The sequence below is a fragment of the Rhinoraja longicauda genome, chromosome 1 (genome assembly GCF_053455715.1).
Source record: "Rhinoraja longicauda isolate Sanriku21f chromosome 1, sRhiLon1.1, whole genome shotgun sequence".
NCBI lineage: Eukaryota > Metazoa > Chordata > Chondrichthyes > Rajiformes > Arhynchobatidae > Rhinoraja > Rhinoraja longicauda.
In genome coordinates, this window is record NC_135953.1 from 24,256,506 (window position 1) to 24,276,524 (window position 20,019).

Consider the following 20,019-nt stretch of genomic DNA (forward strand, 5'->3'; position numbering starts at 1 on the left):
GACCTTGTTCTCTGGAGGCCACACATTTACCTGAGCTGCCTTCTTCATATTTATGTCCATAGAAACATTTGTTTGTTTCTATGTTGCGTTTCTATAATTTTTCATTAACTTGGATACATTTATGGGCATTCATTGCCAGAATAATCTGCAAAGTTGATGCAAGGTGATATTTTTACTTGATTAGTTAATGATTGGGCTTGAGGTGATGTGTGTTAAACATTGGCTCTTTACCTTGTGACTTGCTTACAAATCCCGAACACAAAGTCGTTTCTAAATTGTCAGTAATTAGCTTTACATTGTGAATGCTAGTTTTGATTTGGAGAAATATCACCCTGTTATAGTCGGGATGCCATGAACTGTAATAGAAAGTGTTCAGGTTCAAAAGAAGAATCTAGCTCGGCTTGAAGAACAAAAACAAAAGAAAACAAGAAAGTTTATTGATTGTGAGCTAACTGCCGTAGATTAATCAAATGACTAAGATTGCTTACCAGAAAATAACATCTGTAATATATACTCAATGGTGAATAATGATGTAAATGTTTTACAATATGATAATTGAGATGAAATAGTCCGCTGAGTTGGAAATACCTAAGAATGGACCTTGAACGGATGTTCATCATATATTAGAGATTGTATTGTAGCTTAAAGTTCAATGAGCCGTGTAAATTTATTTGAATTACATACTACATACATAAATACTGACCTATTTATCAGCATGGTATTTGAATTTTAAAAAAAAATCGGATAACATAAAACAAAGAAGGATGTTTTATTTATGATTTAACAAGAGTAGATGCAATGCACTTGATTTTCAAAATAAACATTTGTGTTGTTTAAACATTATTTAAACATAAATAAACATGTTGCATTGTCACTGGAGAATGCATCGCTTTGAGTAAATGACTATCTACAGAATTCTTTGTTCCTCTCTTGGCATTTTCCCAAACCATCTGCCAATGGATCAAGGACTTCCTGACCAACCGCCCCCAGACCGTCAAAATAGGCCCTCACCTCTCCTCCACCATTACACTGAGCACCGGCTCACCACAGGGCTGTGTGTTGAGCCCCATCCTTTACTCCCTCTACACTCACGACTGCGCCCCCACCCATCCCACCAACACCATCATCAAGTTCGCGGATGACACGACTGTGGTTGGACTCATCTCAGAAGGAGATGAGACAGCCTATAGGGATGAAATCCAAAGGCTGGCAGCATGGTGTTCAGTGAACAATCTGGTCCTGAACTCCTCCAAAACAAAGGAACTTATAATTGACTTTAGAAAAACCAGTGGAGATTACGACCCACTCTACATCAATGGGGTCTGTGTGGAAAGGGTACCAGCTTTCAGGTTCCTGGGTACGCACATCGCAGAGGATCTTACCTGGTCTACCAACACCATCACCACAGTAAAGAAGGCACAGCAGAGACTCCACTTCCTGAGGATCCTCAGGAAAACCAACCTGCAGGAGAAGCTCATGTTGTCCTTCTATCGCTGCTCCATCGAGAGTGTGCTGGCATACTGTATAACCACATGGTATGCCAGCTGCTCAGAAAAGGACAGGAAGGCCCTTCAGAGGGTCATCACGACGGCCCAGAAGATCATCGGCTGCTCACTGCCCTCCCTGGAGCACCTGTTCAGACTACGCTGCCTCAGTAGAGCAGGCAAAATAATAAAAGATCCATCCCACCCCGGCCACCGTCTGTTTGTTCATCTGCCCTCTGGTCGACGTTTCAGGTCGATCAAATCCCGAACAAACAGACTTAAGAACAGTTTTTACCCCAGGGCCATACGAGAACTGAACACTACCTTTGCACTAGGCAACACCGTTAAAAAATCTTGTACTTAATATAATTGTATTTAATTGTATTTATGTATTTATTTGTTTTTGCATTTATTGCATATATGTTTGTACGCACCGTCAGGATTGGCTATTTTTTTAATTTCGTTGTACTCGTTGCAATGACAATAAATGAATATTATTATTATTATTATTATTATTTTTTTAGCCCCCATTGGAAAGCTACAGATAACATTGTTAACTCTCTGTCAGCCCTGCTCTTGAATGCAGCATGTTAATTTTATCACGTGGATGACACGCTATCTGATCTACTGTCTCTCTCAGCGGGGATACCCATCCCATCTCTTTTTGGCACTTTCTCCAAAAGCTCTCTGAAATTAGGACCTTCTCATGCAGCACCATATATGGTATATTTTCTTCGTATATTAATGCTAATTGAGATGCTTTTGTTCATAACAAGATAACTATTTGAGGTTCCAAAACTCATAATGCAGGGATTAGTATTGAATTTTAAGATAAAGAAAGAAAACCGAGAAGAATTATTTAAAAACTTCGTCTCAAAAGTGGAAAGTGAATATATTGAAAACATTGTTATGTTAATGTTTCCGAATGTGGGCATTAGCACATTATTGCCCATTCCCTTTGAGAAGGAAATGGCCATTCACTTTAACTGCTCCAGTTCTTCTGATAAAAGTATTCCCACAGTCCTGTTGCATTATCAATTTCCATTGATGATAATGCAACAGGAATATATTTCCAAGTCAGGATGGAATGTTTCTTAGAGAGAACTTAGTGGTAGTGGTGTTCATGTGGATATGCTGACCATCTCATCTTGGTGGTCGGTTTCAGAAGTTCTGTTTGGGTGGCAGAAGTGGATAATTACTTTGCATTTTGTAGATGGTACATATTGCAGCCACTGTACACCAGTAATGGGAGGAAATGTTTAAGGTAGTAGAAGGGGTGACAGTCAACTGCTGTGCTTAGTTTTAAATGGTGTCAAGCTTCATGAGAGTTGTCGAAAATACACTCATCCAGGCAAGCTGAGAATATTCCTCACACTCCTGACTTGTGTATTGTGGAAGTCTTGGGGTGTAAGGAGATGAGCCACCCTGATGTGCTCTTACTGCCACAGTAATCATGTTGAACAGTCCAGTTGAACTTCCAGTCTATAAGCCTCTGGATGTGTTGGCTGGGAACTCAACAATGGTAATGTTATTGAATATCACGGGGTCGGCCCATGTCCAAATGTTATCTTGCTGCATTCAGGAAAGTACGAGTTTACTTTCTAAATAGTTCTGAATGCAATTGAACATTGTGCAATCATCAGTGACCATCCCCCTTTCTGTCCTTCTGAAGTCCTTAGTCTTAAAACAGCGAGGAAGCTGTCCTGAATTTAGTAGAATGTGCTGTCAAGTTTTGTATTTTCTGCCCAGCAAGAGAGGGAAGAAGTGGGAATAGAAACATAGAAAAATAGGTGCAGGAGTAGGCCATTCAGCCCTTTGAGCCAGCACCACCATTCAATATGATCATGGCTGATCATCTAAAATCAGTACCCTGTTCCTGCTTTTTCCCCATATCCCTTAATTCCTTTAGCCCTAAGAGCTAAATCTAACTCCAACTCTCTCTTGAAAACATCCAGTGAATTGGCTTCCAGTGCCTCTGTGCCAGTAAATGTTGGCTGAACTGAGGCATCACAAAGTGTAAATGGAGCTGATTAGGAGGGGGGGGGGAGGCTGGTTTACATGATGAACTGGATCAAGTTAACGGGTAATAAAAACCTCTGAAAGACAGTGAAGGAGATGTGTTCAGAGAGGTACAGACCAAAGCTTGGACCTTTCAAGTACACGCATGTGAACAGGAATGAGTAGATGCATCTCAAGAAAGAAAAACGTGAAAAGTTTTATTGAAAATGTGCAAAATAATTGACTTGGCTTACTACACTCTTGTTTGTGTCCAAAGGTTGTGATCTTTACCTAGACACCACATGGTAGAAATGTGATGCCTATCACTCTTGCAAAACTTGCTTATCTTGTGATTCAAGGAAAGGCAGATGCTGCAATCTTGAACACAAAACACAAAGTGCTGGAATGACTCAATGGGTCAGGCAGCATCTGTAAAAGGAATAGATAGGCAATATTTTGGTTTGGACCCTTCGTCACTCTGATGGTAGTAGAGAAAGAAAGCTGGAAAAGAGAAGTAGAGACAGGACAAGGCCTGGCAAGTGATAGGTGGATACAAATGAGGGGGTGTATAGGAAGGAACTGTAGATATGATTGTAGATGTAACTAGATTTGCAAAGAATCTCACTATGCCGAGTCACATGTGACAATAAAGTGTTCCTATTCCTCCTCCTTCCGAGATACTGGTTTACACCAAAGATAGACACAAAATGCTGGAGTAACTCAGCGGGACAGGCAGCTGACCTGCTGAGTTACTCCAGCATTTTTTGTCTGTCTATAAATGGCGGGGGTTTGATTGGTAGATGGGTGGAGTAAGTGTCATATATGGCAACAGCTGTGCATTGAACTCGCTTTACAAAATCTGGCTTCAGTGGCTTCTGGATCTGGCAAAGGACCTGTGGTTAATCAGCGGATTGGGCTAGTGAGGGTCGATGTGCACGTGATGTCCAAATACCCTCCTTTTGTGTAAAACCATTCAGTGGCTTATCAGTGTAATGGAGAATGAGAGGAAAAAAATAATGACAACAGATATTCATCTGAGAACAAGAATATCATCAGTTCAGCAGATCCAATTAAATTCACCCAGAGGGTTGTGAATTTATGGAATTCTCTGCCACAGAAGGCAGTGGAGGCCAATTCACTGGATGAATTTAAAAGAGAGTTAGATAGAACAGAGCTCTAGGGGCTTAGGGAATCAAGGGATGGGGAGAAGGCAGGCACAGGTTACTGATTGTGGATGATCAGCTATGATTGCAATGAATGGCGGTGCTGGCTCGAAGGGCCAAATGGCCTCCTCCATCTATTTTCTATGATTTCTATGAAATGACATAATGACATGAAACTAAGTGGAAATGTGGGTGGTGATGAGACTCCAAGGACAGTTTGGGGATATAGACAAGTAGTAAATGGGAAACAATACAGAACATAATATAAAAGAAGACAGTATAAGACAATAACTGCAGTTGCTGGTACAAATCAAAGGTATTTATTCACAAAATGCTGGAGTAACTCAGCAGGTCAGGCAGCATCTCAGGAGAGAAGGAATGGGTGATGTTTTGGGTCGAGACCCTTCAGTCTGAAGAAGGGTCTCGACCCGAAAGGTCATCCATCCCTTCTCTCCTGAGGTGCTGCCTGACCTGCTGAGTTACTCCAGCATTTTGTGAATAATATAGAAGAATGTGAGGTTATTTGCTTTGGTAATAAAATCAAAAAAATTTGAGTACTTTGTAAAATGTGAGAGGTTGATTCTCAAAAAGAATATGTTCATCAGACATAAGAGCAAAATTGGGCAATTCGGCCCAGCTAGTCTACTCCACTATTAAATCATGCCTTATCTAACTTTCCCTCTCAACCCCGTTCTCCTGCTTTCCCCCCGTAACCTTTGACACCCCTACTAATCAAAAACCTATCAATCTCCACTTTAAAAATACCCAAAGACTTGGCCACAACCGTCTGTGACAATGACTTCCATAGATTCACCACCCTCTGATTAAAGAAATCTCTCTGCATCTCCTTTTTAAATGTACATCCTTTTATTCTGAGGCTATGCCATCTGGTCCTAGACTCTCCATTAGTGGAAACATCCTCTCCACGTTCACTTTATCCAGGCCTTTCATTTCTCGGTAACTTTCAAAAGCTTTTCACTGTACCTCAGTACATGTGACAATAAACTAAACTAAACTTCAATGAGATCGACATTCATCCTTCTAAACTCCAGCGAGTATAGGCCCAGAGTTATCAAAAGCCTATACGTTAATCCAATCATCCCCGGGATCATTTTCCTAAACTACCTCTCCAACCCTAGCACATCCCTCCTCAGATATGGGGCCCAAAACTGCTCACAATACTCCAAATGCGGTTGGACCAGTGAAGCTTCAGCATTACATCCCTGCTTTTATATTCTAGTCTTCTCAAAATGAATGCTAACTTTGCATTTGCCTTCCTTACTATTCATTCAACCAGCAAATTAATCTTTTGGGAATCCTGCACCGGTACTCCCAAGTCCCTTTGCATCTCTGATTTCTGAATCGTCTCCCCATTTAGAAAATAATCTGTGCCTTTTTTCCTATTTCCAAAATGCATGACCGCACACTTTGCTATGCATGTATTCCATCTATCACTTTTTTGTCCATTCTCCCAACCTGACCAAATCCTTCTGCAGAGTCCCTGCTTTCTCTACACTACCTGCCCCTCCACCTATCTTCTGAGTGTTGATGTACACAAATTTGTTTATGAAAGCCAACATGTCACATCAGTTAGTTATTATGGCAAGTGGTATTCTAGCCTTTGGTGTAAGAGGATTTGAGAATAAGACTAAAGATTTTCCAAATTTACAGGCCCTTGGGTGAGACCACATCTGAAGTCCTGTCTATGATTTAAATTTTCTTAGTTAATACCTGCAGAAGAAATGCATCATAGATTCAGCCATTCTGGGATGGCTGGTCCACCATTTGACGAAAGGCAGAGTATGCTCAGTTTCTATCTGCTAGAATTTAGAACAATAAGAGGTATTATTTTTGAAATCTACAAAATGTTTAGAATTCTTAGGGTAGATGTTTCCCCTGGTGAGAACCAGGGAACCCAATTTTTAAAAAAACAATGGGCTATTTGGGACTGAAATGGGAAGAAGTTTCTGCACTAGGAGGGTGGTGAATTTTTGGAATTCTCAGTGGATGTTAGTCATTAACTATGTTCAAAACTGAGATTGATTTCTGGATACTAATGGAATTAGGTGATGATATGGCAGGAAAATGGTGCCGAGGTAGAAGATTAGGCATGGGCTTGCTGAAAGGTCGTCGGCTTAAAGGCCTGAAAAGCCTTTCCTTGCCAATATTTTTATGTTTCCAAATGAAGTTCACTCCTTTGAACACAAAGTGAAAATACAGTAATTGATTCAATTATTTTTTCCATGCATTGTTAAAAGGAATATTAATGCAATTCAGGCAGGTTTTACTATTTATAAAAAATGGTTATTTCAAATTTGGTTCATTTTAAATAGTTTTCATTGCAAACTAGCACTAAAGTCTTTCTGACATTGTTGCTATTTCCAACATCCGTTGTACAAAATAATACAGGTACTGTCTAATTATTACAGTGCTCTGAACAGAGAGCTAAATAAAGTTTGACATTAAATAAATACTTGCGAAACATAAATTGTACCTCTGGCTTTATTTCACGTTATTTGAAAATCAACAAACCTGCAGATGTGGAAATTGAAGTTGGTGGAAATCTGAAAATGTCGGAAACACTCAGTAGGTCAGACAGTATACAGGGGTTGAGAAACAGAGTTAATGTTCACCTTTTGCAACTTCCAGCGTCTTCACTGAAATTTCACTACCAGACATCCTCCCTTATCTCTAATTATGACATTTACCGTCATAATTCTCTGGTCCACTTTTCCACGTCCACCAATCAACCCACTTAGCAATTTTCCCATACAATTGTAGGAATTATAGCATCTGCTGTTTTATTTCTTCCCTTCGCACCATCCAGGGACTCAAACAATCCTCCCAGATATAACAGCAATTCACTTGCACTTTTGCCTGTCCAGTGCACTGTATTTGGAATACTTACTTACTTTACTTTATTTTAATTTTTTTTATATATCAAAAAATACTTTATTCCAGTAATAAATATTTACAAAACATTTTCCTTTCAAAACTCCATCCGACATTCCTGGAGGTTATACATTCAATGCAGATATTCATTGCCAAATTTATACAGAATCCCTTCCCTTATTTGGAGGCGTGTCTCCACCACACCCTGCCCCCCATGTCGAGCAGCGGAAGGACCCTAGACTGTGGTCCTCCCCCACAGAGCCTTGGCGTTGGCTGCACCAAGCTTCAGTGCGTCCCTCAGCAAGTACTCCTGCAGTCTGCAGCGGGCCAGTCGGCAACATTCCCCGATGGACAGCTCGTTCCGCTGGGAGGTCAACTTACTTTACTTTATTGTCACATGTGACTAGGCACAGTGAAATCCTTTGCTTGCATACCCAATGTATATTGGTGTTCATAGTGTGGTCTCCTCAACATTAGAGAAACCAAATGAAAATTGGATGACTGCGGATCCCTGAGCTATTGAGACTCAATATTGAATTCAACAATTTCAGTAAACCTGAATTTTCTCTTTCCAGATTTTGTTCCAAGAATGAGAGTGAAAACAAATTGGTTGTCAGTTGCAAAGAAGGTGGGGGAGGGTTGTTGAAACAAAGGAAATGTCCTTGATAGGGTGAGACCCAATGAATTAATGTTGCGGTTAGAGTGGCTAAAGCACATTATGCTTCTTTGCCTGTGCAATGTGTTGTTAAAAGCAGTTAAAAGCAAGGTTGTGGGACATGCCATGCAGGCCAGTCCATATAAATAGAATAAGAAACATAGAAACATGGAAAATAGGTGCAGGAGAAGGCCATTTGGCCCTTTGAACCAGCACTGCCATTCATTGTGATCATGGCTGATCATCCACAATCAGTAACCCGTCCCTGCCTTCTCCCCATATCCCTTGATTCCGCTAGCCCCTAGAGCTCCCTTTTAAATTCATCCAGTGAATTGGCGTATACTGCCTTATGTGGCAGAGAATTCCAGAAATTCACAACTCTCTAGGTGAAAGAGTTTTTTTTCATCTCAGTTTTAAATGGCCTCCCCTTTATTCTTAGACTGTGGCCCCTGGTTCTGGACTCCCCCAACATTGGGAACATTTTTCCTGCATCTAGCTTATCCAGTCCTTTTGTAGGAAAAGTCCTTATAAGAAAAGCTAGTCCTTATAAGAAAAGCTAAACCAAAATGATGGCAGGTGAAACTGTTCTGGTATAGACCAAAAGAAAAGTTATTCCAAGTTGAGAATTTGATATTGAGTTAGGAAGGCTGCAACATATGATTTGTTTTCAAGCGAGAGTTAGATTTAGCTCTTGGGGCGAAGGGAATCAAGGGATATGGGGAAAAAACTAGAACGGGGTACTGATTTTGGATGATCAGCCATGATCATATTGAATGGTGGTGCTGGCTCGAAGGGCCAAATGTCCTACTCCTGTACCTATTTTCTATGTTTCTATGTTTTCTTAAGCTTACATTATGCCTTTATTGTAACATTACCAGAGACCATATACCGAGGGGCAGGAGTGGGATGGGGAATTAAAGTGGCAGGAAACTGGAAGTGCAGGGTCGATTTTGTGGACTGAATGCTGGTACAGTAGTTCTCCTTTCAGTAAAGTAGAAACGATGAGCTGCAGATGCTTGTTTGCACAAAAGGACATAAAGTTTGGGAGTAACTCAGCGGGTCAGGTAGCATCTCTGGAGAACATGGATAGGTGATGGTTCGGGTCCGGACACTTCTTCAGACATCTCTGGAGAAAAAAGGATAGATGATGTTTCAGGCCGGGACCCTTCTTGAGACTCCTATCACATGTGTTCTTGTTGACACAATTGGTTTTTCTCACACCATTTTTGACACTGTTTCTTAGGAACGCAATTATCTCATTACAGCAGAACTACCTGTACTCCACAAAATGATGACATAATCTATGTTTGGTTTGTCCATTGTAGAGGAGATCACATTGTGATCATTGAATGCAGTACAATAGATTGGAATAAGTGCAAGTGAATAGTTACTTCACTGCAAATGACTGATTGATTGGTCGCCAAATGATGAGTGGGGAATAAGTGAAAGAATAGGTGTTGCATTTCAAGTGGTTGCGTGGAAAGTCGGAAAGTGCCATAAGATAGGGAGTAGTTGGAAGGGTTGGAATAGCAGACCAGAAATTGACTTATTTGAGATGTTAAAAGGGAAGGGGAATATTTTTCTTCTGGCAGAACCTGACAAACATATAACCATATAACCATATAACAACTACAGCATGGAAACAGGCCCGTTCGGCCCTACCAGTCCACGCCGACCACTCTCTCTGACCTAGTCTCATCTACGTGCTCTCAGACCATAACCCTCTAATCCCCTCTTATCCATATACCTATCCAATTTACTCTTAAATAATAAAATCGAGCCTGCCTCCACCACTTCCACCGGAAGCCCATTCCATACAGCCACCACCCTCTGAGTAAAGAAGTTACCCCTGCTGTTACCCCTAAACTTTTGTCCCTCAATTCTGAAGCTATGTCCCCTTGTTGGAATCTTCCCCACTCTCAAAGGGAAAAGCCTACCCACGTCAACTCTGTCCGTCCCTCTTAAAATTTTAAAAACCTCTATCAAGTCCCCCCTCAACCTTCTACGCTCCAAAGAATAAAGACCCAACCTGTTCAACCTCTCTCTGTAGCTTAAGTGCTGAAATCCTGGCAACATTCTAGTAAATCTCCTCTGTACCCTCTCCATTTTGTCGACATCCTTCCTATAATTTGGCGACCAGAACTGCACACCATACTCCAGATTCGGCCTCACCAGTGCCCTGTACAATTTTAACATTACATCCCAACTTCTATATTCGATGCTCTGATTTATAAAGGCAAGCATACCAAACGCCTTCTTCACCACCCTATCCACATGAGATTCCACCTTCAGGGAACAATGCACAGTTATTCCCAGATCCCTCTGTTCCACTGCATTCCTCAATTCCCTACCATTTACCTTGTACGTCCTATTTTGATTTGTCCTACCAAAATGCAGCACCTCACACTTATCAGCATTAAACTCCATCTGCCATCTTTCAGCCCACCCTTCCAAAAGGCCCAAGTCTCTCTGTAGACTTTGAAACTCTACTTCATTATTAACTACACCACCTATCTTAGTATCATCTGCATATTTACTAATCCAATTTGCCACACCATCATCCAGATCATTAATGTAAATGACAAACAACAGTGGACCCAACACAGATCCTTGGGGTACTCCACTAGACACTGGCCTCCAACCTGACATACAATTGTCAACCATTACCCTCTGGTATCTCCCATTCAGCCATTGTTGAATCCATCTTGCAACCTCACTATTAATACCCAACGATTTAACCTTCTTAATCAACCTTCCATGTGGAACCTTGTCAAATGCCTTACTGAAGTCCATATAGACAACATCCACAGCCTTGCCCTTATCAATTTCCCTGGTAACCTCTTCAAAAAATTCAAGAAGATTAGTCAAACATGACCTTCCAGGCACAAATCCATGTTGACTTTCTAATCAGGCCTTGTTTATCCAAATAATTATATATATTGTCCCTAAGTATCTTTTCCATTAATTTTCCCACCACAGACGTCAAACTAACAGGTCTATAATTGCTAGGTTTACTTTTAGAACCTTTTTTAAACAAAGGCACAACATGCGCAATGCGCCAATCTTCCGGCACCATCCCCGTTTCTAATGACGTTTGAAATATTTCCGTCATAGCCCCTGCTATTTCTGCACTAACTTCCCTCAATGTCCTAGGGAATATCCTATCAGGACCTGGAGACTTATCCACTTTTATATTTTTCAAAAGTGTCCGTACCTCCTCTTCTTTAATCCTCATAATTTCCATCACTACTCTACTTGTTTCGCTTACCTCACATAATTCAATATCCTTCTCCTCGGTGAATACCGAAGAAAAGAAATTGTTTAATATCTCCCCCATTTCTTCCGGCTCAGCACATAGCTGTCCACTCTGACTCTCTAATGGACCAATTTTATCCCTCGCTATCCTTTTGCTATTGACATATCTGTAGAACCCCTTGGGGTTTACTTTTACATTACTTGCCAAAGCAGCCTCATATCTTTTTTTCGCTTTTCTAATTTCCTTCTTAAGATTCCTTTTACATTCTTTATATTCCTCAAGAACCTCATTTACTCCCTGCCGCTTATATTTATTGTATATCTCCCTCTTTTTCCGAACCAAGTGTCCAATTTCCCTGGAAAACCACGGCTCTTTCAAATTATTATTCTTTCCTTTCCACCGAACAGGGACATAAAGACTCTGTACTCTCAAAATTTCACCTTTAAATATCCTCCATTTCTCTATTATATCCTTTTCATAAAACAAAAAGTTCCATTTCATTCCTTTTAAATCCTTTCTCATCTCCTCAAAATTAGCCTTTCTCCAATCCAAAATCTCAACCCTTGGTCCAGATTTGACCTTCTCCATAATTATATTGAAACTAATGGTATTGTGATCACTAGACCCAAAGTGCTCCTCAACACATACCTCCGTCACCTGACCCGTCTCATTTCCCAACAGGAGGTCCAACACTGCCCCTTCTCTGGTAGGTACCTCTACGTATTGCTGCAAAAAACTATCCTGCACACATTTTACAAACTCCAAACCATCCAGTCCTTTAACAGAATGTGATTCCCAGTCTATGTATGGAAAATTGAAATCACCCACAATCACTACTCTGTGCTTACTACTAATATCTGCTATCTCCTTACATATTTGCTCTTCCCATTCTCGTTCCCTATTTGGCGGTCTATAATACACCCCTATAAGTGTTGCTAAACCTTTCTCATTTCTGAGTTCCACCCAAACAGCCTCCCTAATCGAGCCTTCTAGTCTGTCCTGCCAAAGCACTGCTGTGATATCCTCCCTGACAAGCAATGCAACACCCCCACCTCTTGCCCCTCCGATTCTATCACATTGTGAAAGACGATCCATTGATTGTGGAGAATGGTTGGGTGGAAGGTGAGGACCAAGGGAACTCTGTTCTTGCCCTGTCCAGGAGGAGAGGGTGAGAGCAGAAGTGGGAAATAGAGGAGATGCAGCTGCGGGTTCTTCTCCTCTGGTAGTCTGAAGCCATGGACCGTTGTGATTTGCTATTGAGGACCACTGGAGCAAGTATGTCTTCAATTTAGGTATGTGCAGTTTTAAATGAAACTCTTCATAACAATCATTTTTATGACCATTGTACTTGTATTCAATACCAAGAGAATTGGGATGTGAAAGGAAAAAGCAAAATAGAACAAACAAAACAAAAAAAAAATTCTTTGTGTTGTACAAAGTATTTCTGCTCAATAACCTTTCTATAAATAGCAGAATATACACGTGATAGACCTGACATTGTACATGTAGTCCAAGAACTACAGACTGTTGGAAATAATAGTCGTTTTTCACACATGAATGTAGCGCAACTCGTATGCGCATTTGGCGTGCATATTTCTTTTTGCTGAAAAGTTGCATTATGCGCCATATTATAAATTTTGATGTAAAATCCTGAATTTTGGACATCAAAATTCTGAATTTTGGACATCAAAATTCTGAATTTTGGACATCAAAACTCTGAATTTTGGACATCAAAATTCTGAATTTGTAAAATCAAATGTTGGGAGGTCTGTAACAGCCATGGATGTAAATAGGAAGGTACTGTATCCGCAGAGAGAGGAAGGGCTCAATGTAGGAAGAAATAAGATCAGTGGGCCAAGCAAGAGCAGGCTGAAGCAATGTGGCTGTTTGTGTCCTGCTTATGGACCTTGGGCAGAAGGTAGAGACAGGCTGTGCAGGGCAGCGGCATGTGAACGTGTAATATAAAGTTCATTCTCTCACATGGTCCACTAAACAAGTTAATAATGACGTGGAGCCTAGCCTCCAAAAGTTCATATAAGTGAACAAAGTAGGCCCTAAGAATTTGCTTTAAAAAAAGAGCAAGATCAAACATGCTGGTAAAATGGTAAGAAGTATAAAAATGGGCTGAGAGTTTCTGCAGGTAAGTATAAAAATGAAAAGCATAGCAAGGGTAAATATAGGTCCCTGATGGACAGAGATGAGGGGCTTGATAATGGGGAATAAGGAAATAGTGGAGGAATTAACAGTTTGTATCTGTCTTCACAGACTAGGACATATAATTTTTTAAACTGCCAGAAATACCAGACAATCAAAGATCTGGTGAGAATGAGGAACTGAAGGAGTAAAGTCTTATCAAAAAATAGTAGGGGAGAACTTGATGGCACTCTGGTTATCATCCTCACAATTCTATCAAATCTAGATTTGTCCCTGTAAATCGGAGGATTGCAAGGCTGGAATCATTAATGAAGGAGGGGTGGGAGCTGCTTTACGTCCTCTTCGTCCACCCTGGGTAGTTCTATGGAACTGCAAAATTTGCAGCAAAGCGTCAACTACGGTACTCTGAAGCACCAATTGCCACTTTTGATTGTTGGAGTTGATATACGAAAGAAGAAGATTAATGAAGGAAGTAAAAATACAACTTCTTGAAAAGACGAATAGGATTGGGCAGAGTTCTTGTGGATTTATGAAATGGAAATCATCTTCAACTTATTTACTGGAGTTTTTGGAGATGTGACTGATAGGCCAGTGGATGTGGTCTGTTTGTATTTGTGTGAGACTTTCCACAAGCAGATTGGTCAACAGTGTTAGAACACAAGTCTGGGGGGAATATACTGAAAGACTGAGAACTGGATATCGAACAGAAAGAAAGGAGTGAGAATAAACAGTTCTGTCTCAGGTTTGCAGATTATGATTAGTTGTGTACTGCAGTGACTATTGCTTCGGCTCCAGTTTTTCATTAAATATATAACTACAGTATAATGAAGAAACCCAATCACACCTAAGAAAAAACGAAGAAAATATTTCAAATTGGTCCCAGGGAGAAAAAGTTCATCCCCATGGTCCCAATCATCTGATTTGAGAAAATATCTCAATGGAGCAAAATTGGAAAAAATGTTCTGGTTAATTTTCATCTGAATTCCTGAGTCAGCTTCTGATATCAGTTTGTAGAGATCGTGATCATTGTATAAGGCAGCGAATAAAATGTTATCCAAATTGTTGGTTTTAGTTATTTCTTTGATAGTGTCTCTTTCTTCAGTTCTGTCCCATGCCTGCAAAATCTTACGTGTATCCAATTTCATTTTACAAGCCATTGATTAATCAGCTTTCATCACTCTTTCAGATACTGTGCTCCAAATCATATCAAGAAATTTATCCTTATTATTGTTAAGTTTTTCACAGCTTCAGATGATATTACTCGATTAATGTTTGAAGCAGCATTTCTGATATGTTTTCAAATGTTATGTTTTCACAGAAGATGTCTTCAGCTCTGTCAGCTGCAGCTATTTCCTGAAGGCATAACCAACTTGGAATTTAACAACAAGATGGAGAGTGTCCCACAATCCTTCGGCAAGAAGAGCATCTAAAATAGCTATTTGACAGCTGGCAACCATGGGAGGAATGCTTGCATTGTCAAATACTCTTAAGTTGCCAGCCATGGTCGGGTCCACCAAAGAATCTTCTCTGAGGTACTAGAAACACATCGGTAGATTAGAAACATACAAAGTATTATGTCAGCAAATATTACGGTGCCGGTGGCGCAACAGTAGAGTTGCTGCCTCACAGCGCCAGAGACCCGGGTTCGATTCTGACGATGGGTGCTGTCTGTGTGGAGTTTGTACCCTGTGACCTGCGTGGGGTTTTTCTGGGATCGCTGGTCGGTGCGGACTTGGTGGGCCTGTTTCCATTCTGTACCTCTAAACAAAAAAAAAACTGAACTAAATTATGGTTTCAGTGACCCTGTTAGAGCGATAAAGAGTAAGATATATTTATGATAAGAAATGTTGATTTTTATTGCCAGTACTGGATCGTCACTTGGAGACATCCAAGTGTTCCCCATGAATCCGACTAATACAATTGTATTAAGTAATTCTGTGCACCCCTGAGATTTTGAAGTCATCCAAGTGACCCTCTGCAGGGGTGCTGAGATCTGCTTCGAATTATCATGTTCTGGTAATCTCCATTTAGGATAGGGGCATAAGCAGTAATTTCAAAAATCTGAACAGGAATGAACAATTGCTTTATGATCACATAAACATATAATTAAGGTAGGCAAAATCATTTAATTAGGTTGGAAAGGTATTTAACTTCTGCAGAACTTCAGGTTCCAATTTTCAGTCCCAGAATTAATGTGTGTGCCTTCTTTGTATTCAGCAGGAAGAAGGATGTGAAGGTTGGAGAGTTAAGGGAGGCTGTACAGTAATATTCTGGAGCAGATGATAGATACAAAGTGCTGGAGTAACTCAGTGGGTCAGGCAGCATCTCTGGGGAAAAAGGATGGGTAATGTTTCGGGTGGGAACCCTTCAGACCCGAAACGTCACCCATCTTTTTTCTCCAGAGATGCTGCCTGACCCGCTGAGTTACTCTAGCACTTTGTGTTTATCTTCGGTATAAACCACCATTTGCAGTTACTTTCTACTCAAATATTCTGGAGCATGTATGTATCAAGGAGCAGAGAGTGTTAGAAATATTGGAGCACATTAGGGCAGATGAATCCCCAGGGTCTGATGAGATCTATCCCAGGATGCTAAGAGAAGCGAGGAAGGAGATGCCTGGGGCTTTAACGGAGATGTGTGTATCTTTGTGAGCCATGGGTAAGATGTCAGAAAACTGAAGGACAGCTCATATTGTCCTCCTACTCAAAAAGGACAGTAAGGACAAACCCGGATAAACAGGCTGGTGAGCTTTACATCAGAGAAAGTAGTTGTTAAAGATTCTGAGGAATAGGATGTATATTCGCTTGGAAAGGCAGGGATTGATTCGGAAGCATCAGCATGGTTTTATGTTGGGGAGATCAGTTCTCACAAATCTGATGGAGTTTTTTTGAGGGAACCAGAATAACGTGTGACTTGGAGGGGATTCAGCAGGTGATGTATTCTCATGTACCCGCTGTCATTGTCATGCTTGATAATAGTTTGTGAGATACTATAAGAACAGATTGACGGGCAGCGGTAGAGTTGCTGCCTTACAGCACTAGGGACACTGGTTCGATAAATGGGTGCTGTCTGTACGGAGTTTGTACATTCTCCCTGTGACCACATGGGTTTCCTCTGGGTGCTCGGGTTTCCTCCCACTTCCGAAAGACATACAGGTTCTTAGGTTAATTGGCTTTGGTAAGATTACAAATTGTCCCTGGTGTGTAGGATAGTGCTAATGTACGGGGTGATTGCTGTTCGGTGTGAACTCGGTAGGCCGACGGGCCTGTTTCCATGCTGTATCTCTAAAGTTTAAAGTCGAAAGCTTAGTAATGTAACCACAGTTCATTTTGTAGATGATACACAGTGCAGCTGCTATGGAGCCAGTGGTGTGGGGAATTAATGTTTAGGGTGGTTAGTGGAGTGCCAGTCAAGACTGCTTTTCACTGGATGGTGTAGAGTTTCTTGAGAATTGTTAGTCTGTACTCATCCTGACAAGTGGAGACATTCCATCACACACACAGGACTTGTATTTCTAGCCCTCCATATGCCCTGGGGACCAGCTATTATTGTACGTCCATCCCAGAGCAGTCCTCCCACAGTGCATTACCTCACACTTAACAGGATTAAATTCCATCTGCAACTGACCAACTGATCAATGTTTTCCTGTAACCTAACAGCTTCAAGCCTGTAGAGAGTGGAAAGAATATGTGATATTAATAGATGAGTCACTCACCAGAGGATATCTATCCTCTGACCTGTTCTTGTAGCCACGGTATTTACTGTATGTAACTTTTCCAACTGAGTTCCTGGTCAAAGGTGACCCTCCCCCTCAGTATGTTGATGATGGAGAAAGCAGAAGTGATAATGCAAAGCACTGATAGTTGAGCACTCTCTACTGGAGATGGTTATTGGCAGGCATTTTGATGGCATAACTGACAATTGCCACTTATCAGCCCCTGCCTGAATGTTGTCTCGGCTTTACTGACAGAAGAAAGGTTTTAAAGCAGCTGCAGATGGTTGGGTCTAGGTTACTGCCCCAGGAGCTCTTGGAGTGATCCTGGGACTCGGACAACCACAACCAGTCTGCTTTATGTGAGGTATGTCTCCGATTACTGAACTGTTTTCCCCTTGATGCCATTTTGTCAGAGCTCCTTGCATGCACAATCAAATGCTATGTCAATGATACTGATAGTTATTAATATTTCAGCTGAACAAGTCTTTTAACTTTTGCCAGTCCCAAATGTTTACCCAATGAAGTTGGTAAAGTTTGCATGATGAATTCAGCAAAATATTTAAGGAGGTTAGAAAATGGAACATAAAGCAGTACAGCTCATAATGTCTATGCCAAACATGATGCCAAGACCATCTGTTATCTACCTGCACATAACCCATATCCCTCCATTCTTTGCATATTCATGTCCCTATCCAAAAGTCTCTCTGCCCCTCTCACCTTAAAGCTTTGGCTTCTAGTATTTGATTTTTCCATCCGAGTCTACCCTATCTATGCTTCCCATAATGTTTTACACTCCTATCATGTTTCCCCACAACCTCCGGCATTCCAGAGTCTGTCCAACCTCTCCAATCCAAGTCTGTCCAACCTCACCATATAACTAATACCCCCCTAATCCAGGCATCATTCTGGTAAACTTCCTCTGTATTCCTTCCAAACCCTTCACATCCTTCCTGTAATGGGGCCACCAGAACTGCACATAATACTCCAAATGCAGCCTAACCAAAGTCCTATAAAGCAGGGTCAGTAACCGATGCATTAAGGTTCCATATTTCAACAAATGGAGAGAAAATATTTTTTAAATAATTTAATTTGATACTTTAATTTCATTGTCGTAAGTAAAATTCAGTCTAAAAGTAAGTTATGCCTTCCAGTTGAGTGTGCTTTAATATCTCTGCAACAGCTTCATTGGAAAATAAATGTATTACCTCACTTCAACAATTGACTGTAATGGGGTCATACAATCACCCAGTAGTAACACATATTCCACACAGTAACCAGATGATTCTGCGCATTACACAATGCAGAGGTTCTCGCTCCTCCTCATCTTTATTAAGAGGTTTGCTCTCCATGCTACAGGTGCACTAATGATGGCTTGCTGGCAGTGCAAGGTTGGGCCTGGGATTCAACGTGGGATGGTTGAGGTCGATTATCAAACCACCAATATAATCCTGAACTCTCCAGGAAAGGAATGTTTAATATCCTGGCGTTTTAAAGAAGTTTGGGAGGGAGTTCCAGAATCTAGGGTCTGGATTCTTGTAACATTGAGGGTAGAGGATTGGAGATTACAGAGACGGGGAGGGGCAAGGAACTCTGGTGCACAAATCACGAGTGTATGCTTGTGTCCCCAGTTAATAAATGGCTTGATAATCAATTTTCACTTTTTGATGTCACTCATCCGGGCAAGCAGATAACATTCTTTTCAAATCCTACCTTGTAGATGAATATAGATGTCTTTGAAAAGGCAGGAGTTGAGTTACTTCCTGCAGAATATCGAGCCCCAGCAATACGACTAACAATAATTAAATGCTGATCATGTTCTGGTTCGGAGGATGAAGTACAGGCCTTGGTTTGTTTAGTGGCAATGGGCTACGGTTAAACTACTCTTGTTAGAGATAGCTATGGATTGGCACTTATACAGCCTAAATCTAACATCACATATCATTTCAAATATGAATGTGGTCAAGGACTATTGCACTTAGGCAAACAGGCTTTTGATCTGAACTCTTATTAAATGGATACACAAGAGACTGCAGATGCTGGCACTTTGCCACCACTGATGCTGCTTGACCTGCTCAGTTCCTCCAGTAGTTTTTATTCCTTACTAAATGGAGTGGGATCCTCAACTGAACCATATGGTGATTAGCAAATCTGTGCTTCTCGTAAGTATGCTTTGACAGCACTTACAGCACACAAGCATTTGAGGGAAGGAAAGTCATTGTCCCCCAAGAGCTATCCCTTGTGCTAAAAATGCTATTTGGTTAATTCCTCAAACCACAGGGTTCTGATAATCCACATGCCTCATTTAAATATTGCTCTCTCTGGTCACTCAGAAGGATTGATTTCCTTTCCGCTTAAGTGCACAGCTCAGTAAAGTCAATCTGGAACACCTAACATATCCGCAGTCACACGACATGATTTGGAGGCTAAAACGCTTGGGTCCTCTGTGTCTTTCACTGCCACAGCCAGAGCTGTCCAGGGAAGGTATGATGGCTGGAGCCCTCTGTGCACCAGAAGACTGAGCTAAAGGACCAGCTTTGTGAACAAAATCTGAACCTCGGAGTACCCTTCCATCCAGTACTCAAGTTCATGGAGTACAAATCAAATTTCCTATCTGGAAGACAGCATCCCACCACTGCCATGGATAGTGGCCTCACTGTTGCCCACAGTGCTACCATTAATGGCGAACTGTGCAGTCTGAAGTA

At 41.1% G+C, this 20,019-nt stretch overlaps 1 protein-coding gene across 1 annotated transcript in view; it reads left to right on the plus strand.

The window, feature by feature from the left end:
* The window catches only part of LOC144605419 (mitogen-activated protein kinase 4-like), an 83,189-nt gene that overhangs the window by 10,893 nt on the left and 52,277 nt on the right, over nt 1-20,019 (plus strand). Inside the window, exon 2 of the mRNA XM_078420689.1 lies at nt 14,921-15,134. The gene's annotated coding sequence lies outside the window, so the exon portion shown is untranslated. The remainder of the gene's footprint in view (nt 1-14,920; nt 15,135-20,019) is intronic.